The sequence below is a fragment of the Capricornis sumatraensis genome, chromosome 10, assembly GCF_032405125.1.
Source record: "Capricornis sumatraensis isolate serow.1 chromosome 10, serow.2, whole genome shotgun sequence".
NCBI classification, from domain to species: Eukaryota; Metazoa; Chordata; class Mammalia; order Artiodactyla; family Bovidae; genus Capricornis; species Capricornis sumatraensis.
This window is the reverse complement of record NC_091078.1, coordinates 58,543,149-58,564,171: the sequence shown is the minus strand read 5'-3', so window position 1 is coordinate 58,564,171 and position 21,023 is coordinate 58,543,149. Positions and strand designations below refer to the sequence as shown.

The following is a 21,023-nucleotide window of genomic DNA, read 5'->3' as shown; positions in this document are numbered from 1 at the left end:
GTATAGTAGTGTGTATATGTAACTTCCAGTCTCCCAATTTATTCCTCCATCCCCTCTTCCCCTTGGTAACCATATGTATGTTTTCTCCAGCTGTGACTCCTATTTCTGTTCTGTAAATAAGCTCATTTGCACCATTATCCTAGATTCCACATATAACCTACCTCATGTGATATTTGGCTCTCCCTGTCTGACTTACTTCACTCAGTATGACCGTCTCTAGGTTCATCCATGTTGCTGCACATGGCGTTATTTCATTCTTTTTTATAGGTGAGTAATATTCCATTGCATATATTACCACATCTTCTTTATTCACCCCTCCATCGACGGACATTTAGATTGCTATGACTGGGCTATTGTAAACAGTGCTGCAGTGAACACTGGGGTACATGTATCTTTTTGAATCATGGTTTTCTCTAGATATACGCCCAGGAATGGGGTTGCTGGATCATATGGTAGTTCTGTGTTTAGTTTTCTAGGGAGCCTCCATATGTCCTTCATAGTGTCTGCATCAACTTATATTCCCACCAACCGTATAGGAAGGTTCCCTTTTCCCTGCATCCCCTTCAGTGTTTATTGTTCATAGATTTTTAGATGATGGCTATTCTGACTGGTGTGAGGTAATACATGGTAGTTTTGATGTGCATTTCTCTAAGAATTAGAGGTGTTGAGCATCTTTCCCTGTGCTTTGTAGCCATCTGCATGTCCTTGGAGAAATGTCTATGTAGATCTTCCACCCATTTTTTTTATTGGATTGTTGTTTTTTTTTTTATTGAACCGCATGAGCTGTCTGTATATTTTGGAGATTAATCCCTTGCCAGTTGCTTCATAGAAGGGAACTTTCTTGGATTAAGGCTGTCTACAAAAAACTCACAGCCAACATCATACTTAATGTGAATGAATAGATGCTTTCCCCTCAAATGTCATGAATACAAGATTGTCACTCTTACCACTTCTATTCAGTATAGTACTAGAGGTTCTAGCCAGGTCAATTAGGCAAGAAAAAGGACTAAAAAGCATCTAAATTAGGAAGGAGATTGGGACCATAACTATTCAGAAAAAACATAGTCCCATATTGAAAATTCAGAGGAATACACATACACAAAACCAATTAAAACCAAAAAACTGAGACCAGCAAACCTGCAAGATACAAGATCAATATACACAAATCAACATGTATCTCTTCAAATTATGGTTTTCTCTGGATATATTCCCAGGAATGGGACTGCCGGATCATATGGTAGCTCTATGTTTAGCTTCCTAAGGAACCTGTGTACTGTTCTCCATAGTGGCTGTACCAGTTTACTTTCCCACCAACAGTGTAAGAGGGAACCCATGACTTCCTGTAGTCTGAATGCCATCACTCTGAGACTGCCAGGCACCAGCTCCCATAAGCCTGACGAGATCCATCTGAACCATTGACCCTCCTGATACCCCATGGAGGCTCCAAGTTGATGCTATTTTAGGCAAAACTTCCTTCTCCATCAAACAGAATTAACACTATAATTTTATTTTTGGCAAATGAGAGCAGTTCTAGAAGTTCAAAATTAGTGGAAGGTTGGAAGATCTCATTATCCTCCTCCATTTGAGATTTGATGGTGTTTTCTACCTATTGGATCTTGATGGAAACTTCTTCAGAGGTAAGTATGGTAAAAGTGCGGGAGCTACTTTGATAGCCTCTGCTAGCAGCAGGTATTGGGAGATGTTTCAGATGGTATTAGATGGACACACACATACCTACCCAGCCGCTGAGCACAGAGTTCATGGAGTTAGCAGGAGAGAAGGGCGGAGGGGACATAAAATGGAAACCTAAATCAGCAGTTCTCAACTGAGTACCCTATACTGCCTCCCAGGAGATAATCAGCAAGGTCTGGGCAGATTTTTAGTTGTTTCTAATGGGAGTACGCTACTGGCATCTAGCGGGTAGTGGCCAGGGGTTGCTACTAAACATCCAATAATGCACAGGACAGCTCTCGGCAACAAAGAATTATCTATTCCAAAATGTCAATAATGCCAAGGTTGAGAAAACCTGATCTAAAGTGAAAGCTGCACAGCGGCCAGATTCTTCCTGTGTGCTTTCCAGTAGCCCAGGTATGCTCCACGAGTTCACAAGGTGGGCTTCACTATTGCCTCCACACTGAAATTACACCATTGGTTCTCAGGCTTTGGGCTCAGACCGAAACTAAATCACTGCCTCTCCTGGGTCTCCAGCTCCCTATCTTTGGATTTGTGAGCCTATATAATCATGTGATCCAATTTCTTATAATAAATTTTTTATGTGATACATATGTACACACACACACACACACATAGACACACACATCCTACTGGTTCTGTTTTTCTGGAAACTCTGGCGAATGTAGACACATATACACATTACGTGTTATTGGCAAATAAAATGACCTAGTTTATATACCTCGATTGCATTTTTCTGTCCTCATCTGCAATGACCAAACTGATAGGTCTGTAGAATAGCTCAGTGCATTTCTCTGCCATCTTGAGTTGGAGCAGTGCCTACCATCCCCTCCTTTTGTTTCCTGAGCCTTTGGTCACAGAGGCAGCCCTGTGATGCCTCTCTTGCCTTTTGGACTGTTTGGTCTGTCGGCTTCCCATCCTTTGGGTATTTTCATGTTGATCCCCTGCACAGAGGACAGCTAATGAACACTTGATAAAAATACACAGCTCTTCAGCCCACTAAGAATTTCCTTTTCAGTTTCAACTAGATAATGATGCTCTCTGCTTCCTCTGTTATATAAAATCTGGTAGATTTCTTCTGACTGTAATAAAAGTGTGGCAAGATAGGAGCTGGCGACTGGCTGCATTTCAAACTTGAGCACATAAGACTGTGAAAAAATGGACATTAAAGCTTCACTAATTCAGACTTCATCAATTCCAAATTTGTGATCACACAGTACGCTAAAATGTACTATTCTCAAAACAAAGGGATTAAGACAAAATTTATAGTAGGTGAGAAAAGGAGAATATTTACCTTCTAAAGAGAGCAAATTATTATCAAGTACTTACTCAGAAGTATCAATTTATATCTAAACAGCACAATTACAGTGAAAGCAAATAACAGCTGCAGAGCCTGGGTCTGTAGTATGCAAACCTCAGAGGGTTACCCTGGAACTTAATCTCAGGACATGGGTTGAGCACTGTGTACACCTTCACTGAGTAGAGGCTGGGACAACTAGAGATAAAGGACAATCAGACACAAAGTGGTGAGGGCTACCTCAGGAATAAGCTGGGAGCCATTGCCCCAAGATTGGGGAAGAGAGAGGGCGGGAGCCAGAGATGGAGAGACTTCTGGTGTTGGTCTTGTCTGGGCCCTGGCTAGGACGGGCAAGGGTTGGTAGGTATCCAGGCTGAGGGAGGCTTCCCTTGGCGACATGCTTGCATTGGTTCAGCATGTCTGCTGCAGGGCTGCAGATGGCATCTGTGAAGCCCTGTTAAAGAGCGTCGACTTCTCCTGAGGGCCCTGGGGGTCACTGCAGAGTCCTAGATAAGAGAGCAACCTGAGTTCCACCATTTGGGCTCAGCAGTAAAGAATCTGTCTGCAGTGCAGGAGACCCAGTTCGATCCCTGGAGCAGGAAGCTCACCTGGAGGAAAGCATGGCAACCCACTGCAGTACTTTTGCCTGGAGAATCCCACGGACAGAGGAGCCTGGCGGGCTACAGTCCATGGGGTCACACGGAGTCGGACACGACTAAAGTGGCTAAGCAGCAGCAGCAGGGTCACTTAGGATGGGAAGCTGGGGTGGACATGGACAGGCACAGAGGCAGGCAGCTGAAGCCACTGTCGTGCTCTAGCTGGGAGCTCAAAGTTGAGAAGAAAACAGAGACAATGACTCAAAGCTGCTTATTTACTCCTAGGTTAAACTTTTTCCTCTCAGAAAATATTCAGGCAGGTCAATGTTCAACTCCCAGTGGGCAGCTCCTTCCCTCTCCCTCCTTCCCAAGATGGCATCTGGCAGAAGGGGCAGGCTCTACTGTTCTAGGCAATAAAGACGAGTATACACAGCCTTTCTAGGCTGGGCCCTGCCATGGGGGTTCATTGGGCAGCTGGACTATAACTACCTAAAGGGAGACCAGTCTTCTCTGTCCTTTGTCACAAGTGGCATGCTCAGTGGTTACTCATGAGTTGATGGCATTGGTTTGTTGATTGATCTGTTGCTGTTCAGTTGCTAAGTCATGTCCGACTCTTTGTGACCCCATGAACTGCAGCACACCAGGCTTCCCTGCCTTTCACTGTCTCCCGGAATTTGCTCAAACTCATGTCCATTGAGTCGGTGGTGCTATCTAACCATCTCATCCTCTGTCACCCCCTTCTCCTCCTGCCCTCAATCTTTCCCAGCATCAGGGTCTTTACCTCCTTCTATCAGGAGGCCAAAGTTTTGGAGCTTCAGCATCAATCTTTCCAATGAATATTTAGGGTTGATTTCCTTTAGGACTGACTGGTTTGATCTCCTTAGAGACCAAAGAGTCTTCTCCAGCACAATTTGAAAGCATCACTTCTTCAGCGTTCAGCCTTTTTCATGGTCCAGCTCTTACCTCCATACATGACTACTGGAAAAAACCATTGCTTTGACTATAAGGACCTTTGTTGGCAAAGTAATGTCGCCGCTTATAAATATACTGTCTAGGTTTGTCATAGCTTTTCTTCCAAGGAGCAAGCATCTTTTAATTTTGTGGCTGCATTCAACATCTGCAGTGATTTTGGAGCCCAAGAAAATAAAATCTGCCACTGTATCCACTTTTTCCCATCTATTTGCCATGAAGTGACAGGACCAGAAGCCATGATCTTAGTTGGCTTAAAACTCAACATTCAGATTGATTTGAGAGCAGCCTATCAAAAAGAACCCTTGCCAAATCTCACCAGGTCCTGCCACAAGTGGCGCTAGTAAGTGCCAGCTATTTTGTGCCAGATTAAGATTATCCAAAATGCCTACTCAGTATCTAAAACTCAATAAAGGACTTTGAAACTCAAAGATATAGTCTATACATGAATGAACAATGGCCTCAATATGCGAAAGAAAGACAAAGAAATGGAGATAACATCTTAAAGAATTTGGGTTTTGAAGCTGACACGTGGAAACATACGTGTATGCAGCTCTCAGCCATTTTCTGTCATCATCCAGTTTCAAGAGGGGCCCAGAGCAAGAGACGGCTCTGTCGCAAGGCCAGGCAGTACTGCCAGAGGCTGTCTCTTGGTTTATGCAGGACCCAGCAGATCTGATGGCATCCAAGTGCCTACAGCAAACAGAGATGCCATGCAGGGCCTCAGGGAAGCTTGAGGAGGAGCACCACAAAGGCTTTCAAGGGTGTCAGAGCAGAGCGCCTCCCTCCTCCACAGGTAACTGGTCTCCATTTGAGAATTAGCTCCTGGGGGCTACTGGGCCCTGGTATTGAGTGTCTAACTACAGGACATCAAGTGACCATGTGCCCAGGAGAAGCTAGCTTTGAGCCTCTTGTTAGGCTCTGCATGAACAGCATGGACCCACTGTCAAGTGGAAATGCTATATAAGAAATCAGGCCCAGTCAGTTCCAGAAGGTTTAAGTTGCATGAGCGGGTAACTCAGACTTCTCCCCATCTCCTGTGTCTGCTGCTTTGTCGCTGCCCTCAGTCCACACCTACATCCTCACAGGACGTTCTTGATGATCAACCAACTTAAGAGGAAAAGCCTCAGTCTGGATTCGTGCATGATTCTGTAAAGCATCACTGACACCAACCGGAAGTGGCAGCTGTAGCGTTACAGCCCCACTCTCGGTGGTTCTCAAAGATAGCAGTGAGGGTCATCCTGCTGGTGGGCAGGATTTCAAGCCATGTATTGATCTTCCACTTTGTCTGGACCATGAGACATCTGGAAGAATGGGCCTGACATTAACTCACGGACAGTAACCAACAGAACGGCAGCATAGGAGCGAACAGAATTGGGAGATCAGTGACAAGGAGGTCTGAGGAAGAGGGGTGTGGAGACCTTTCTGAGGACCCGAGTGTGATGTCATTTGAATATCTCTGCAGAAGTTCTCAGTCATCAGGTAAGGAAGGCTATTCCCCTGTGTTTATTCAGTGAGTCCTTGTACGCCATGAACATGGCAGGAGGGTCCAACAACGTGGCTACTCGTGGGTACAGTTGCACAGACTTCCTCTTTGCAGGCCTAATCTGCCTGTCGCCAATGTCTGGGGACACATCTTCCTGACAGCAAAGACCAGTGCTGAGCCCCGCCCCTGGACGTGGAGGGGAGGAATCCAGCCAACCGCCTGCTGGCAGTGATTACAGTAGGCCTTTCGTCATGGAGTGGGTAGTGAGTCCTTCCTGGACTACATGTATACGTACTTCCCATGTCTGCCTGAACCTTTACCCATCACTTGCAGAATACTTGGGGGTCACAGCTCCACCCCCCCAGCATGTTGTGATTGACCAAGAAGCTCATTTACAGCATATGAAGCTTGGCCATGGACTTATATCCATGGAACCCACTTATCTCCCTGGTGTACCACATCACCTGGTGAGCTCGAGGGAAGATCTACTGATGACTTTTGGTCCACCAGTTTTCTGAACTAGATGGTCTTCAAAACACCTCTCTGATCTGATCTTTTTGGATGCTGTGGTGTCTGCAATGACCCAGGGCCCAAGTGGAATAAATAGGTTTCTTTCTTCTTTTTTGAAGCCTCAAGATAGTGAAAGTTGAAGTAAATGTTTGAACTGGACTGCAGTGTACATTTTTCAAAATGAAAATAGTTTCAAACAGAAACACTTACAATGAAATATTGTGCTCAGCTAGTAGGCCTTTCAAACTGTGGTTATAGTCAAAGATAAACAAGCAATAACATTAAAAAGAGATTTGATCCTAGATAATGTCCTATTGGATAGATTAAAAAAGAGGGGAGCAAAGTTGCTCTAGGCAAAAAAATTTTTAAAAAAAGGCAGAAAGAAAAGAAATCTACAATTCAACACCATGGCAGGAGGGAAATTGTTTAATGATCTTTAACATTAGCCTGCTCCACGGTGAGTTTCACCAACCCAGCTATACTTCAGTAATATGTCTTCCCATCTACAGGAGGTTCAGAGACATATACTTCTTTTTAATTAAAGTTAGATACTTCAAAGATAATTAAAGGTGTGTTTTAGAAATCTATAGACGAGATTACAGAACTCTAAAGCAGAAGATAACCAAAACGCTACTGCTTTATTTTAAATAAAGTGGTTCAGCGTTTGAGAAGGATGTCAGGGAAGGTAGTTGAGCATTGAGTAGTAATGCCCATGGGTATTTAATTCAAATTGAATATAAATGGAAAATGAATTGTCTTCATTTTTAAAATTTTTATTGAAATATAGTTGATTTACAATGTTGTATTAATTTCTGTTGTATAGCAAAGTGACTCAGTTATACATATCTTCTTTTTCATATTCTTTTCCATTATGGTTTATCACAGGATAGTGAATATAATTCCCTGTATATGTAGTTGGAGAAGGCAATGGCACCCCACTGCAGTACTCTTGCCTGGAAAATCCCACGATGGAGGAGCCTGGTAGGCTGCAGTCCATGGGGTCACTAAGAGTCGGACACGACTGAGCGACTTGACTTTCCCTTTTCACTTTCATGCATTAGAGAAGGAAATGGCAACCCACTCCAGTGTTCTTGCCTAGAGAATCCCAGGGATGGGGGAGCCTGGTGGGCTGCCGTCTATGAGGTCGCAGAGAGTCGGACATGACTGAAGCGACTTAGCAGCAGCAGTATATGTAGTAGGACCTTGTTTGTCCATTCTATACATCATAGTTTGCATTTGCTAGCCACAAACTCCCAGTCCTTCGCTCCTCTACCCATCTCCCCCTTGGCAGTCACAAATCTATTCTCCATGTCTATGAGTCTGTTTCATAGATAAATTTCTTTGGGTCATATTTTAGATTCCTCATATAAGTGATATGGTATTTGTCTTTCTGACTTACATTTCTTAGAATGATAATCTCTAGGTGCATCCATGTTGCTGCAAATGGCATTATTTCATTCTTTTTCATGGCCAAGTAATATTTCACCACACACACACACACACACACACACACACACACACACATACATCTTCATTCATTCGTCTATTGATGGACATTTAGGTTGTTTCTATGTCCTGGCCATTGTAATTAGTGCTGATACAAACAGAGATGTGCATGTATCTTTCTGAGTTACAGTTCTGTCTGGATATTCGCCCAGGCGTGGGGTTGCTGGATCATATGCCAACTCCAGTTTTTTGAGAAACCTCCATGCTGTTCTTCATAGTGGATGCACCAATTTACATTCCCACCAACAGTATAAGAGGGTCCCCTTTTCTCCACACCCTCCCAGCCAAACTGTCTTCATTTTTTTCTCAAAAATCCAAAGGTAATGCACTAAAAGTATAGTGGAAATACCCTAAAATGTGGCCAGTGGAATTTGCTATAGTCTCTGCCCACTGATTCTAAAGTCAGCAAGCACTGCTTGGTGCCTATATGGGCCCAGAGAAATGCCAAAGGAGAAACCAGAAATAAAGCACGTGGCCCTGCTCTAAATTTCCACAGCCAGGGATGGGACATGGGTCTCCAACAACTTGTACTCCTTCAGCCTGGTCTGGCAGGGCCCTTTTCCTGAGCCATCTCTTTACCATCTCTTGCTTCTGGACCCTCGATTCTGCAAAACACTTGCTGAAGGGCCCAGTCAGGCACTCATCAGTAAGAACCTCTAACCTCTGTCTGCCCACCTCATTCTTTTCCTCTAGAGCTTTTGTGTAGTTTTCAGTACCTTAAATTCCCATTTATGGACATTTGAAAGATCTGATAATATCATAGAAGAAATTAATCACCTGACATCATCAAAGAAGTACAACCAGTGCTAACCCATTGGTTCATTTAAGTCTCATTTCCCCCCCTCTTTGTAAGGACTGTTGTCATTTATCTCTTATTATACAGAGAAGTATGCTATATGTCCATTTCCGCGAAACTCTTTTATCTCCAGTATTTTTTTTTTTCATGTTAGCAAGATCACTTTCAAGTCTCATTCCTAATGGCTCCATTATATTGTATCCAGTGGATATACCTGTTGACCTGTTCCTAGTGGTGAACCTCTGGGTTAATTTCAATTCTGGACTACTTCATAGAAAATGACGATAAACATCTTTGTGCATAAAGGGTTTTCCACATTAAGGATTTTTCCCCCTTCAGCTAGATTCCCAGAAATAAAATGACTACGTTTAAGGTTAATAATATTAAGGCTCCTGAAACACATTTTCAGGCATCTAGGTGAAGAACAACAACAAAATAGTGAGGCCATGTGAATGGCAAAATTGGCACAGATGCCAACAGGCCTGCCACTGAAAAGTCTCAATGGGGGCACCACTTTATGTTAAAATTGTGTCTGTTCCTCAGAACAGAGAAGAGAGGTGAACTGGTAGACAGGGCTGAAAATAATAACTCAAATGCAGCACTGAGACAGGAAGAAGAACATGGAACAGAGATTAAAGACAGAGATGATGTAGGAGGAAGATTCCGCATATCTAATTAGAGTTCCAGGAGCAGAGAATGAGGAAAAGCAATATTCAAAGAAATAATGACTGAGAACTTTCCAGAACATGAACTAGACATCAATTCTCACATGAATGAAGTCCAGAAAATCCTGAGGGAGATAATTAAAAAGAAGCATGAAACTCAGAACAACGAATACACAGAAAAGGAACTCGAATCACCCATAATGAAAAGATAGATTAGTGCAAAATAGCAATAATCAGATCGCTAGATAAATTCTTAAAATGAACCAATGAAAACTGGAAGACAAGTGGAATTATACTGTCAACAAGTTGCTTACATTGTGGAAAAAATAAAGATGGAGTTTTTAAAAAGTCTGACTAAAACACCAGACAGTGTTAACATATAAGCTTTGCAGAGTGATCAGAGTTTTAAGTATAAAGTCCTTGAATTGCTCAGGAGGACAGAATGACTGATTCAGTTTGTATTTTGTTAAGGTAAATATATATGCTAAAATTACCATATAACAAATGCAAGTAAATAGAAATAGAGTGTAAAGCTTTTGACTATGGAGATGAGGGAAATGTGATGTCGGGTAGGAAAGAGAATCTAAATTAATACAAGAAGCAATTAGATAAAATAACCAAGTATATTAAAAGTGGGACAATGAAAGCGATCAAGAGAACAAAGTAAAATGGTAAATCCAAATATATTAATAGTAGCATTGTAAATGAACGTAACTTTCACGTTAAAACTTACAGATTGGAAAAATAAAGCAAACTGTATTGCTTTATGCTCTTTATAACTGTTTCTGTTTATATAAGTGACATAAAAATGTACAGAACTGTTGATGGTGAAAGGATAAGAAAATGATAAGAAAGACAAGTACTAAGTAAAAGAATGTTGGTATAGCTCTATTAGAAATGGGTCTATTTTTAATGATTTATTTTTTATTGAAGTATAGTTGATTTACAGGGTTTCAGGTAAAGAGGAAAGTGATTCAGTTTCACACACACACATATATTTTTTCAGGTTCTGGTTTATTACAAGATACTGAGTATAGTTCCCGGTGATATACACTGGATCTTGTTATTTTGGTAGTGTGTATCTGTTAAGCCCGAAGGTCCTAATTCATCCCCCCCACCCCCCGCAAGTATCCCCTTTGGTCACCATAAATTTGTTTTCTATGTCTATGAGTCTATTTCTGTTCTGTAAATAAGTTCATTTGTTTCATTTTTTTTGGATTCCACATATAAGTGATATTATATGATATTTGTTCTTTTCAGATCTAGAAACAAGAACATTGCTAGAGATTAAGAGGGTTGTTCCATAATGATATATGCATGACTGACCAGGAAAAAGTTAAACTATAATGCATCTAATAACATAATACTTCACAAAATACAAAGCAAAAACTGAAAAAGCATAAGATTAAACTGAAAATTTCTCGGTATTTCTCCCTCAGTAACTGACTAATCAAACTTCAAAAAAATGAGTAATGAAGATGGAAGATTTGAATACCACAATTAGCTAGTTTAAGCTAATGAAAATATATGGATTACTACAAACCAATAACTTCATGGAAATCTAGAACACTTGTGAAAACTATGTACCAGGCCACAAAACAAGTCTCAACAAATTTCAAAGAATTGGAATCACATAGATCATATTCTCTAATCATTATTAAAACAGAAAATATTTAAACTAGAAAAAAATTTTAAATCTTATCTAAAATAGAAAATTAAAGTAGATATTATTAAAGATGTTAAACCAGAATAAAGATAGAATTAAAAAATAATGGCTAACAGGTTCTGGAAATTAAAAGATAAATTGAAATTAAAGCTTACAAATAAGTCATAACCCAAAGAAAAAGATCATCCTGAAAATGTTAAAAATCTATATGTGAACAGTAATAAAACACTGCATATGAGAACATGTGGAATACAAATATGGCTAAAGCAATACTTGGAAATTTATTGTGCTAAACGCATACATGTAAAAGAAGAAAAGTTGGAATTAAATGAGTAATCATGTACATTTAAGAGATGAGAAAAAGAATAAAGCAAAGAAAGTATAAGGAAGGTAATAAGCATGAGACAGAGAATAAATAAAATGAAAAACAATGACACAGGTGAGAAGCTCCTTCTTTGTAAAGTCTGAAAAGAGCCTGTAACAACCCTGGTGAGATGGACCAGGTGGCATCACCCCACGGGGGCTTAGAAGGCACTTGAGAGTGGTGCCCCAGGAGAGCCCCGCCTTCCCGAGAATTGTTCTTGACAACGTGCGAGGCACATCTCCGTGCCTCCTCCCCATGCACCCCAACTTGATCTCACTTCTTCTGGCACCTCTTCCATCTTCCAACCATCTCCCAAATTTGCCAAAAGTGATGTTTGGTTCTCTCATTTTCGTTATTGCTTTTGGATCATTTATGGAAGAGAAGGGGAAATATTAGCATTACTTCAGCATCCACCACCAGCACCAGTCTGAGGGGAGGGGAACTGAGGCAGAAAGCAGGGGTGGTGGCAGTGGAAAGAAAAGCATCAGGTACCTGGAAGCTGTGGAGGAAGGATTCAGATCTGGGAGCGCAGAGGATGGGGGGGTGGGGGTGGCACGCACCCAGACTGCAAGATCTGCCGTCCTGGGAGAGGCACCCAACCTTCACTGAACCGTGGGTGGAGCTGAAAGACCCACTGACGGATTTCTAGTAGGTTTTCAACAAGGATTCCATTAAAACAGCATTTAAAACTCTTCTTCTAATTAGCCATAAAAGAAAGAGATGAATCTCAAATACTCTGCTCGCATGTCATTCTAGTAAATCAAAGTCCCTAATGATCAATAAATTGCTTTTCAAAGAAAGCAAAACAACAAAACCACATTTATATAACACAAACACAAAAACAGAACCTGCCAGATTCTCAGAGGCTGAGCTACGCAGATAAAAGTAAAATGATGATTGAGACAAAGGTTTTCACGGGAAGGTTAGGAAGAGCTTTGGGGCTGGAAGCACTGCTTATGCAGATTGGACTATCTTCAGAAAAAAAAAAAAATTATGTAAAGGGGCTTGGGTCATTTTTCTTTTCTCCAGGAATATCCAGGCTTCCAAGCCTAGGAAATGACCCACTATACTTTTGGTAGTTAAATTTCATACCAAAAAGAGAGAACTATATAGGATAACAATCATCTGAGCCGTGAGTCAGTGTGGGATTATTTGGAGACTTTAGCAAATAGCCACACTAGATCCTGGAAACATGGATCTAGAGGGGGCCATGACCTCTGTCTTGTAGGCAACCCCCTTCCCCCTCTCACCTTCTTGAGTTCTTCTCCCAAGTGTCTGCTCAGTGAGATTAAACTGTCAGCCCACAGGATGGATTTGTGCATCCCAGCTGCAGATCACATATCTGTGACATCAGTGGCATTACGCTGTAAATCATAGCCACAAAAGGACTTTCCATGGAGTGGGTTTCTTTTCTCAGCTGATGATATATAAACATACACCAAAAAATTTAACTCATATTTACCTAGAGAAGGTAATGGCGGCGAATAACACACGGTTGAATACAACCCCAAAAGCGGTTTTCAAACAGCATTTATTTTAGGCAGTTTCATCAACCTCTTTTGACTCTCTCTACACAAACGCAGAATCGATTCTCAGAGTTAAGTCTGAAGTGAGCGAGGTCTCCGGCAGTAAAGTAACCAGCCCGTCCCCAAATAAATCTGTCTTTGAGCCTTTTCCTCAAGAACCATCTGGTGGTTTCAGGCTGTTCTGGTCTTACGGTCACTAGTAACCGATCACATAAGGTCATTAGCAACATGGTGTTAATGGTACATTATTATCGCAGGCTTACCAACCAAGGTCTTCGAAATTTTAAAAGAGGAGATGAAGGCTAGAGCGCCTGCCCTGGGTGGAGAGGCCAAGAGCTGGACGGAGGTGCTTTTCTGGTTGTCAAGCGCTCACCCCATTTTGTAGACTGCCCCGAATAATGGAACTACAAAAATCACTCACCTTTTAAACTTGTCTATTAAGCCAAGTAAATATTTACATGATGTTTATGACTTATATACTTAATCATTTATGTGATGCAGGATTCAAAATGAAAAGGTAAAAAAGAACTCTGAGATTTCTACATGAACTTGGTATCTATATACACTACAAACACATACTTTTCAGTTTAGCATCTTTGTTCCTATTTCTCTAGTATTATTATTATTTCCTTAAAGTGACAGATACTATCATACGCACTGCTAGGGATGTTTAAGTGAGTAGAACCATTTGGGGAGCAATTTGGCGGCAGATAGTCAAGTTTATATATAAATATGTAATATACGTATATTACATATGTAAATATGTAAGTTTATATTATAGATATGACCCTTCAGTTCTACTTTTGGGCATACATTCTTAAGAATTTCTTTCGGTGTGCATGAATACATTTCAAAGATATTTACTGGACACATCTGTGTCGTAGCCACAGAAGAAATACAGAAACAAGCTAAAATTCACCATGGAGGAGACAGATTTGTAAAATACGGTATTTTCATACGGTGGAATGATGTTTAATAGTTAAAAAATATGAACGTAATCTATATAAAACAATCCGATTCTCTCAAAAACACTAAGAGATAATGCAAGATTCTTTCACAGAAAGTAAAAGAAACCACCCTTATGGAAAATTCTGTAGCAAAGTGGGCTATGAATAAACATGGAAGTATATTCTGTCCCACTAGAAAAGAAAAGCAAAGTAAAAATAAGATTCTTTTTTTCCCTTTGCCTATAAAATTAACAAAGCTGATGAATAATTACATCTCTCACTAACAAGGCCTGGGGATCTGGCCCACTCAGACACTACCAGTAGCAACACAAGTTTATATACTTTCCTGGAGGGTCATTTGGCAATATGTATCAAATATCTAAAGAAAAGTAAGTAAATTTTGACAAAATGATTCATCCTAAGAAAACAAAAATGCATGCAAAGATTAGGCTATAATTAAAAAGCATAAAGTGCTTAATGTTTTAAAAGAATGATTTTGTTGACTAAATTACAGTACACAGATGAAATGGATTATTAAGAGGATAAAAATAATGACACAGAAGAATAATCGTTGACATTAATGCTGCTCACATTTTGTTGAGTTAAAAAAAATTCTCATTTGTGTTTAAAAGAATTATATTTATCTGATCCTTATTATTCAAGGATCTTTGGTACCACAGAGGAGTTACTTGGAGTAAACCCACTTAAGATGGGGACCAAAATTTCAGACTAAATAATGAGAAATAAAATAGCTTGATTAGCACTATATTTGAAGAAAAAGAAACAAGAGAACACGCTTTCATTTTCTATTTTACCAAATTGTGATAATAGTATTTTTCATAGGAAGTGATATTTAGGATAGATCCTAAAACTCATCTGAAGCCTAGAGGATCAAGAATAGCCAAGACAATTTTGAAGAAAAAGGCTAAGAAGGGAAGATATATTGTAAAACTTTAATAATTAATGAAAGTGATATTAGCTCAGGAATCACAGAAAGATTAATAGAACAGAGTTAAGAAAAAGATCTGAAAAAAAAACAAAACACAACAAAATTGGTATATGGCAGAGATGGCAACAAAATAAATGAGAAAATAGTTAAATATTCAGTGATAATGTGGTAATGGTTTTCAACATGGAAAACATTAGATCCCTGCCTCACACAGTACAGAAATGTAACCATCAAATGAGTTTTAAGATCTAAAAGTTATATTTACTAAAAAATGGTGATGTATAGAAAAGAAACTTGGAAATCAAAACATTTTTAAAAGCTCTCTAAGGGAAATGCAAAAGAAAAGCAGTGAAATACATTGCATGCTTATCAAATTAACCAGAATTAAAACATCTAATTAATGTCAGGCATAGCCAAAGATACAGGCATACAAAGAACTCCAGGACAGTGTTGGTGGGAGTGTGATACAGCAGCTCTAAAGGGCAACTTGCAAAACCTCAAAGGGCTGAAGTAACAGCCAGAAGGTTATGCAAGGATATCCTATCACCCAGCTACTCAACTCCTAGGGATATACACCTTAGACACACTCCTGTACATTTCTACAAGAGCCTATCAAGAATATTCCCTGCAATACTTTTGACACTAGCAAAAGGGATTTTCTCAAGTTGTGGTAAGCAGGGGCTAATCGCTAGGTGTGGCGCACAGGCTTCTTGTTGAGGTGGCTTCTCTTGGTATGGGGCGGGGGCTCTAGGGGGCACGGGCTTCAGTAGTCGTGGCACACGGCTCTAGAGCACAGGCTCAGTAGGTGTGGGGCACGGGCTTAGTTGCTCTGTGGCATGTGGGAGCTTCTGGGATCAGCGATTGAACCTGTGTCTCCTGTGTTGGCAGGCAGATTCTTTACCACTGAGCCACCAAGGAAACCTATAATTTTTTATAATGTATGTCTGTGGTTTTTTATATTTATTTTTATTTATTTGTTTGGCTGCACCAGGTCTTAGCTCTGGCACACGGGATCTTTAATTGTGGCATGCAGGGTCTTTAGCTGTGGCATGTAGGATCTAGTTCCCTGACCAGGGATCGAATCCAGGACTGCTGCGTTGGGAGCACGGGGTCTTAACCACTGGACCACCAAGAGAGTCCCTGTTAATTGTTTTAATTTTTAATACATCATTTTATTAAAGGATGGACACAAATAGTCCTCTATGCATTTCTCCCTTCCACCTTCAATCCTCCAGGTAAACATGGAGTTCTTCTGAGAGCATCTTTTTTTTATAAATGAAGTATAATAGATTTACACTGTTGTATTCATTTCAGGTGTATAGCAGAGTGATTCAGTTATACAGACATATACACACACACAAATATGAAAGTGAAGTGAAGTGAAGTCGCTCAGTAGTGTCCGACTCTTTGTGACCCCATAGACTGTAACCTACCAGGCTCCTCTGTCCATGGGATTTTCCAGGCAATAATACTGGAATGGATTGCCATTTCCTTCTCTAGGGGATCTTCCCAACCTAAGGCTCGAACCCAGGTCTCCCACATTGTAGACAGACGCTTTACCATCTGAGCCACCAGGGAAGTCAAATATATATATTTATATATATTCATACACACAGACATATATATATATATACTCCTTTCCAGATTCTTTTCCATTATAGGTTATGACAGGTATTGAATATAGTTCCCTGGGCTATACAGTAGTAGGTCCTTGCTGTTTATCTATTTTATATATAGTAGTATGTATCTGTTAATCCTAAATTCCTAATTTATCTTCCCTCACAGTTTCCCTTTTGGTAACTGTAAGTTTGGGTTTTTACATCTGTGAGTCTTATTTCCGTGTACATAAAATTTTAAACACAAAATAAGACTACACATTCGGACAGATACACACTTAGCCTCAGTGTTACAGGCTGTATGGACTCAGCTTCAAATCCCCTTCCTTCACTGTGTGGATTTCCCCCTCACTCAGCAGAGAAGTTTCTATTTATGGCAATCCCATACTTGGATTCAAGAAGCTACTACAAGAAGCTCTAACAAGAAGTTACAACCTGCTATACCAGGGGCCAGAGAGGGCAGGAGAATTATGCAAGACTCCTCTCACCCTGCAGAGGGTACAACTCAGCGAGGGAAGCTGTCTGAGAGACTGGCTCTCAGTCCTCACTCTGGCTCACACAGTGTGAAGGCTGAAGAGTCTTCGCGATAAAATGGGAACATCACTCTCCTCCTGTTTGGGACAGAAAGTGAATACATACACAGTGTCCAGCATACGCAAACACTCAACATCTCAGCAATCAAAGGCACAGCAGGCATCCCATGAACAAGGTCTTCTGAGTAGAGTCTCAGTCACACTGATGGTGAAAAGGCCGTGGATGGGAGGAGGGTGCTAAACGGGTCCCCCTAGCCCTCTCTGCAGCTGGACCCAACGCGCCCAGCCCCAGGGGGTTCCCCTGTGACTTGGCCCCTCCCTGTGGAACACAGGGCACTTTTTCTAGCAGCAGTTTGGTTACATTCAGGCCTATTGATTCTTCCGAGCTCACCATAGGCAGTGCTCTGTCAAGAGAGCTATCTGACTCAAGATAAAGAACTCCTTATCTCACACCCTTGGAAGAATTCTGGGGTGAAATGAGACCAGCAGGATCACAACGCACCTAAGTTAGCTTTCTGGTTGACCCCTTTAGAATTCCAAGGACATACTGCAGCTTCATAGTATTAAAGAGAAGGCAACAGTGTCTCAGGTCCACTCACTTCCAACACATAGCTGCCTCTAACCCACAAGTCACCCTTCTCAAAAGCTGGGAAGGAGTCTACTCAAAGACTTAGTAACAGGCACCAGAGAGGAGGCCTGTCTGCCAGACAGAGGAAAAACCACAGTGTTTGTAAGTCACTTTTGGAGATCCTGAGGAATTTTATTCCTGGGACTCCTTCCCGAGGATTTCGGAAAGGATGGTGGGTACGTCAGTTACCCCGCCAATGTGGCGCCACCATGCGGCAACAGCACGAACAGCTCCTGATTCATTCACCAAATTTTAACTTTGAGGAATTCAAAATACTTCTATTTTCATATGTCAAATGAATTCACTCATATCTTTTCTTCATTCATATTTTATTATCACTATTTTGGATTTGCATTAGTCAAATACGCTCTGTGAATAAACCGTCCTCAGTGTCAGCACTGTTATATGTGGGGTTGGGATTGTTACATCACCCAAGAACTGATAATCAGATTGTCCGGGGACAACCAGATCAGATTCCACCCAGATCTTAAGACCAAATTCTTCCTTCGAGTTTTTTGGACTAGCTTAGGTATAATTACCTTTGGTTTGCATATATTTTAAAAAAAAAAGGAGGTGAAAACCATTGAGCGGTTTTGAAACTAAAATGATGGCTTTGAAACTAAAATGATAAATAATAATAGGAATAAAAAACAAAACTGATCCGACAAACCTAAGCAGGATGGTGGTTTATCTTCAGGGGAAGGGGACTGAGTTTCTGCAGGGGATAATCTGGAAGCTGGGAATATTCTAGGTCTTAATCTGGGCACTTGTTACACAGGTGTATTCAGTTTGTGAAAATCTTCAGATCTGTGCAGTTTTCTGAGATGATAGTATCCCAGAAAGGTCTGACCATTCAGTCAACTCTCCCTACCTTGCCTTTGAGACAAACACAATAATAACCAGGAAGGCAAAATGAGGGGCATGCCTAGTTCTCCATGAGGCGCTTCAGTCTGTGTATGAATTGCTGTAAGGGCCATGGCCTCAGACGAGCTCTCCTTCTGTCCCTCTGGACAGGGAGGAAGGAGACAGGACGCAATCGATACCACTGTTAGCTTAAATTGCTGAGGGTGGTTAACAGTTGACTTTTGCAGATCCCGGAGCAGACCATTCCCCCTCTGCCTCCACACACAACACCTAGACCACGAAGAGACTCCTGCCACAGAGATACACACCATCTCCACAGAAACAGCCCCCCGCCCTCACACACATGCTTCGCCCCACCCCAGACTCAACTCCCAACTCCAGACACATCCCCCAGACCCACCGAGGGCAGCCAGCTTTCAGCCCATAGAGACAAACCACAGATGTGGTGGATGGGGTTGGGGAGGGAGGGGAGGATGGAGGTTGGCTAATGAGGCAAGAGGGGGCTGTCCATGGCCAGACAAGGAATTAGCGACAGGAAGATGGAAAGTAGTATTTTCAAAGTCTTAAACTGAATTTGTCAGGAAACAAGGATTTTTAGACCTATGAATACAGTCCCAAAGTCGCTGGGAAATGTATTTAAATCGCCCCCATTTCCATCTACAGCTCAGACCCTCTTGGACTGTCTTTTACTTTCACATCTATCAGGTACCCTGAACCCCAGCGGCTTTGGGAAGTGGGGGGCAGAGTTATTCCATTGTATAGATTTTAAAAGTTGAGGCTCCAAGATGTTTGTCAGATATCACAAAGCTACCTACGTGGTCATCTTATCTCTGAGATGGGGCAAGGGAGACTGAGTTGGAGGGACAGGGTGATAATGTCAACAGAGAAGGGGTGACCCTCTCCCGGACCCAAAGCTCTGAGAACCGCCCACACAGCCCCACCAGAGCTGCGTAGCGATATTTACATACATTCTGAGACTAGGCTCCGCCTTCCCCTGGGAAAGTGGGAAACATCCAGATCAAGGGGTAGGGAGTGAACCGAGCAGAAATAATCCAGACGTAAAGCATTTTCTAAGAGCAGATGGGAGCCCAGCACAGAGCCAGCAGCTTCTGTTAGGAAGTCCCGGGACCCAGACTGGTGTGTGCAGTTCGAGTCTCTTAGATACTTACCCTGGGGATAGGGTTTATTTGGGAGAAGGAAATGGAACAGGGCTGACCCTAGCAGGGGAATTTTCAGGCACCCAGCAAATTCCGCTACTGCGGGGTCGGGGGTCGTAAGTAAATTAAGTTACGGGGAACAGAGGGGATGCTGCTAATGCTGCAGGTCCCTGGGTTTCCAACACGGGACTGCTCTGCACTCCCCATAGGCCCTCCTCGGCTACCTCCTAACCTCTGAAGGATACCTTAGAATTGGCTCCTGACTTCTCCAAAAGCAGCGGAGTTGGAGGGGAGGGAGCAGGAAGGAGAAGGTGGTGGGGAGTGAAGCTGAAGTGAGCACCCCCAGACCTGCAACAGCCAACCCTCCCCAAGCAGTCCGAGAACCCTGCCAGACTCCTAGCGACTCCGGTTCTTAGACTGTGCACTGGCCATGACCTTGAGCAAGTCCCCGATTAGTCCCATTTTACAGAAATTAAGAGTGGGAAGAATCAAGTCGGCCACGCTGGGCTGCTCCCGGCGCTTACCTGATGGTTTAAGGAGCGTAGTGGGTGAGCGGTGAACCGCAGCCCAAGAGCTACGTGGCCAGTGGAATCGCAAACCTCGAAGGAAATGCAGAGCTGAGCTCCGACCCGGCAGCAGGAAAAAGGTGGTCCCGATTCTGTGACGACCCCCTAGCAAGTTTGATGGCCCCCCCATACCCCTCCGCAGAGGTTGACTGGCCGTGCCCGGGGGCCCTGGCTCAGGACACCCACGGGGTGTACTACGGGGACATGAGAAACACCTCCATATACCCACCCCCGAAGTTGCGGCAACATAAGGAGCAGAATGGTGCAAAGCTGCCAGAGAGGAGGGGACGGTACTCACACGGGGTGGCCGGGCTAGAGTAGGTACGTGACCGGGGTCATCGATGGCCTCCGGGCTCAGGCCACGGCGCTTTGGGATGCCTGGGGCACCTGCCGCAGCGCACCGCGTGGATTAGGAAGCTGCGAGCAGCAAGGCAGGGGCGCGGGTCTGTCGGCGTGGCAGATCTGAGCTGCAGCACCGCCGCGGGGGCTCGGCCGCCAGAACCGCAGCCGCAGCAGGAGCCCAGAGCAGGGGCGGGAGGCGTGAGCGCAGCGGCGGTAGCGGGTGCGAGGGAGGCGCCCGCGCCGCAGGCAGCGAGGGCCAGCGGGGCCGCAGCCCCAGCCGACACCTGCTGGCCGGGCCGATAGCCAATCAGAGGCGCCGGGAGCGGGGGCGCGTGCGGGGCACCAGGC

At 42.8% G+C, this 21,023-nt stretch overlaps 1 protein-coding gene across 1 annotated transcript in view; it reads right to left on the bottom strand.

Moving 5' to 3' along the window:
- The window catches only part of MYRIP (myosin VIIA and Rab interacting protein), a 217,635-nt gene extending 196,953 nt beyond the window's left edge, over positions 1 to 20,682 (bottom strand). The window contains exon 1 of the mRNA XM_068982132.1: positions 20,632 to 20,682. The gene's annotated coding sequence lies outside the window, so the exon portion shown is untranslated. The remainder of the gene's footprint in view (positions 1 to 20,631) is intronic.
- Positions 20,683 to 21,023: the final 341 nt, after the last annotated feature.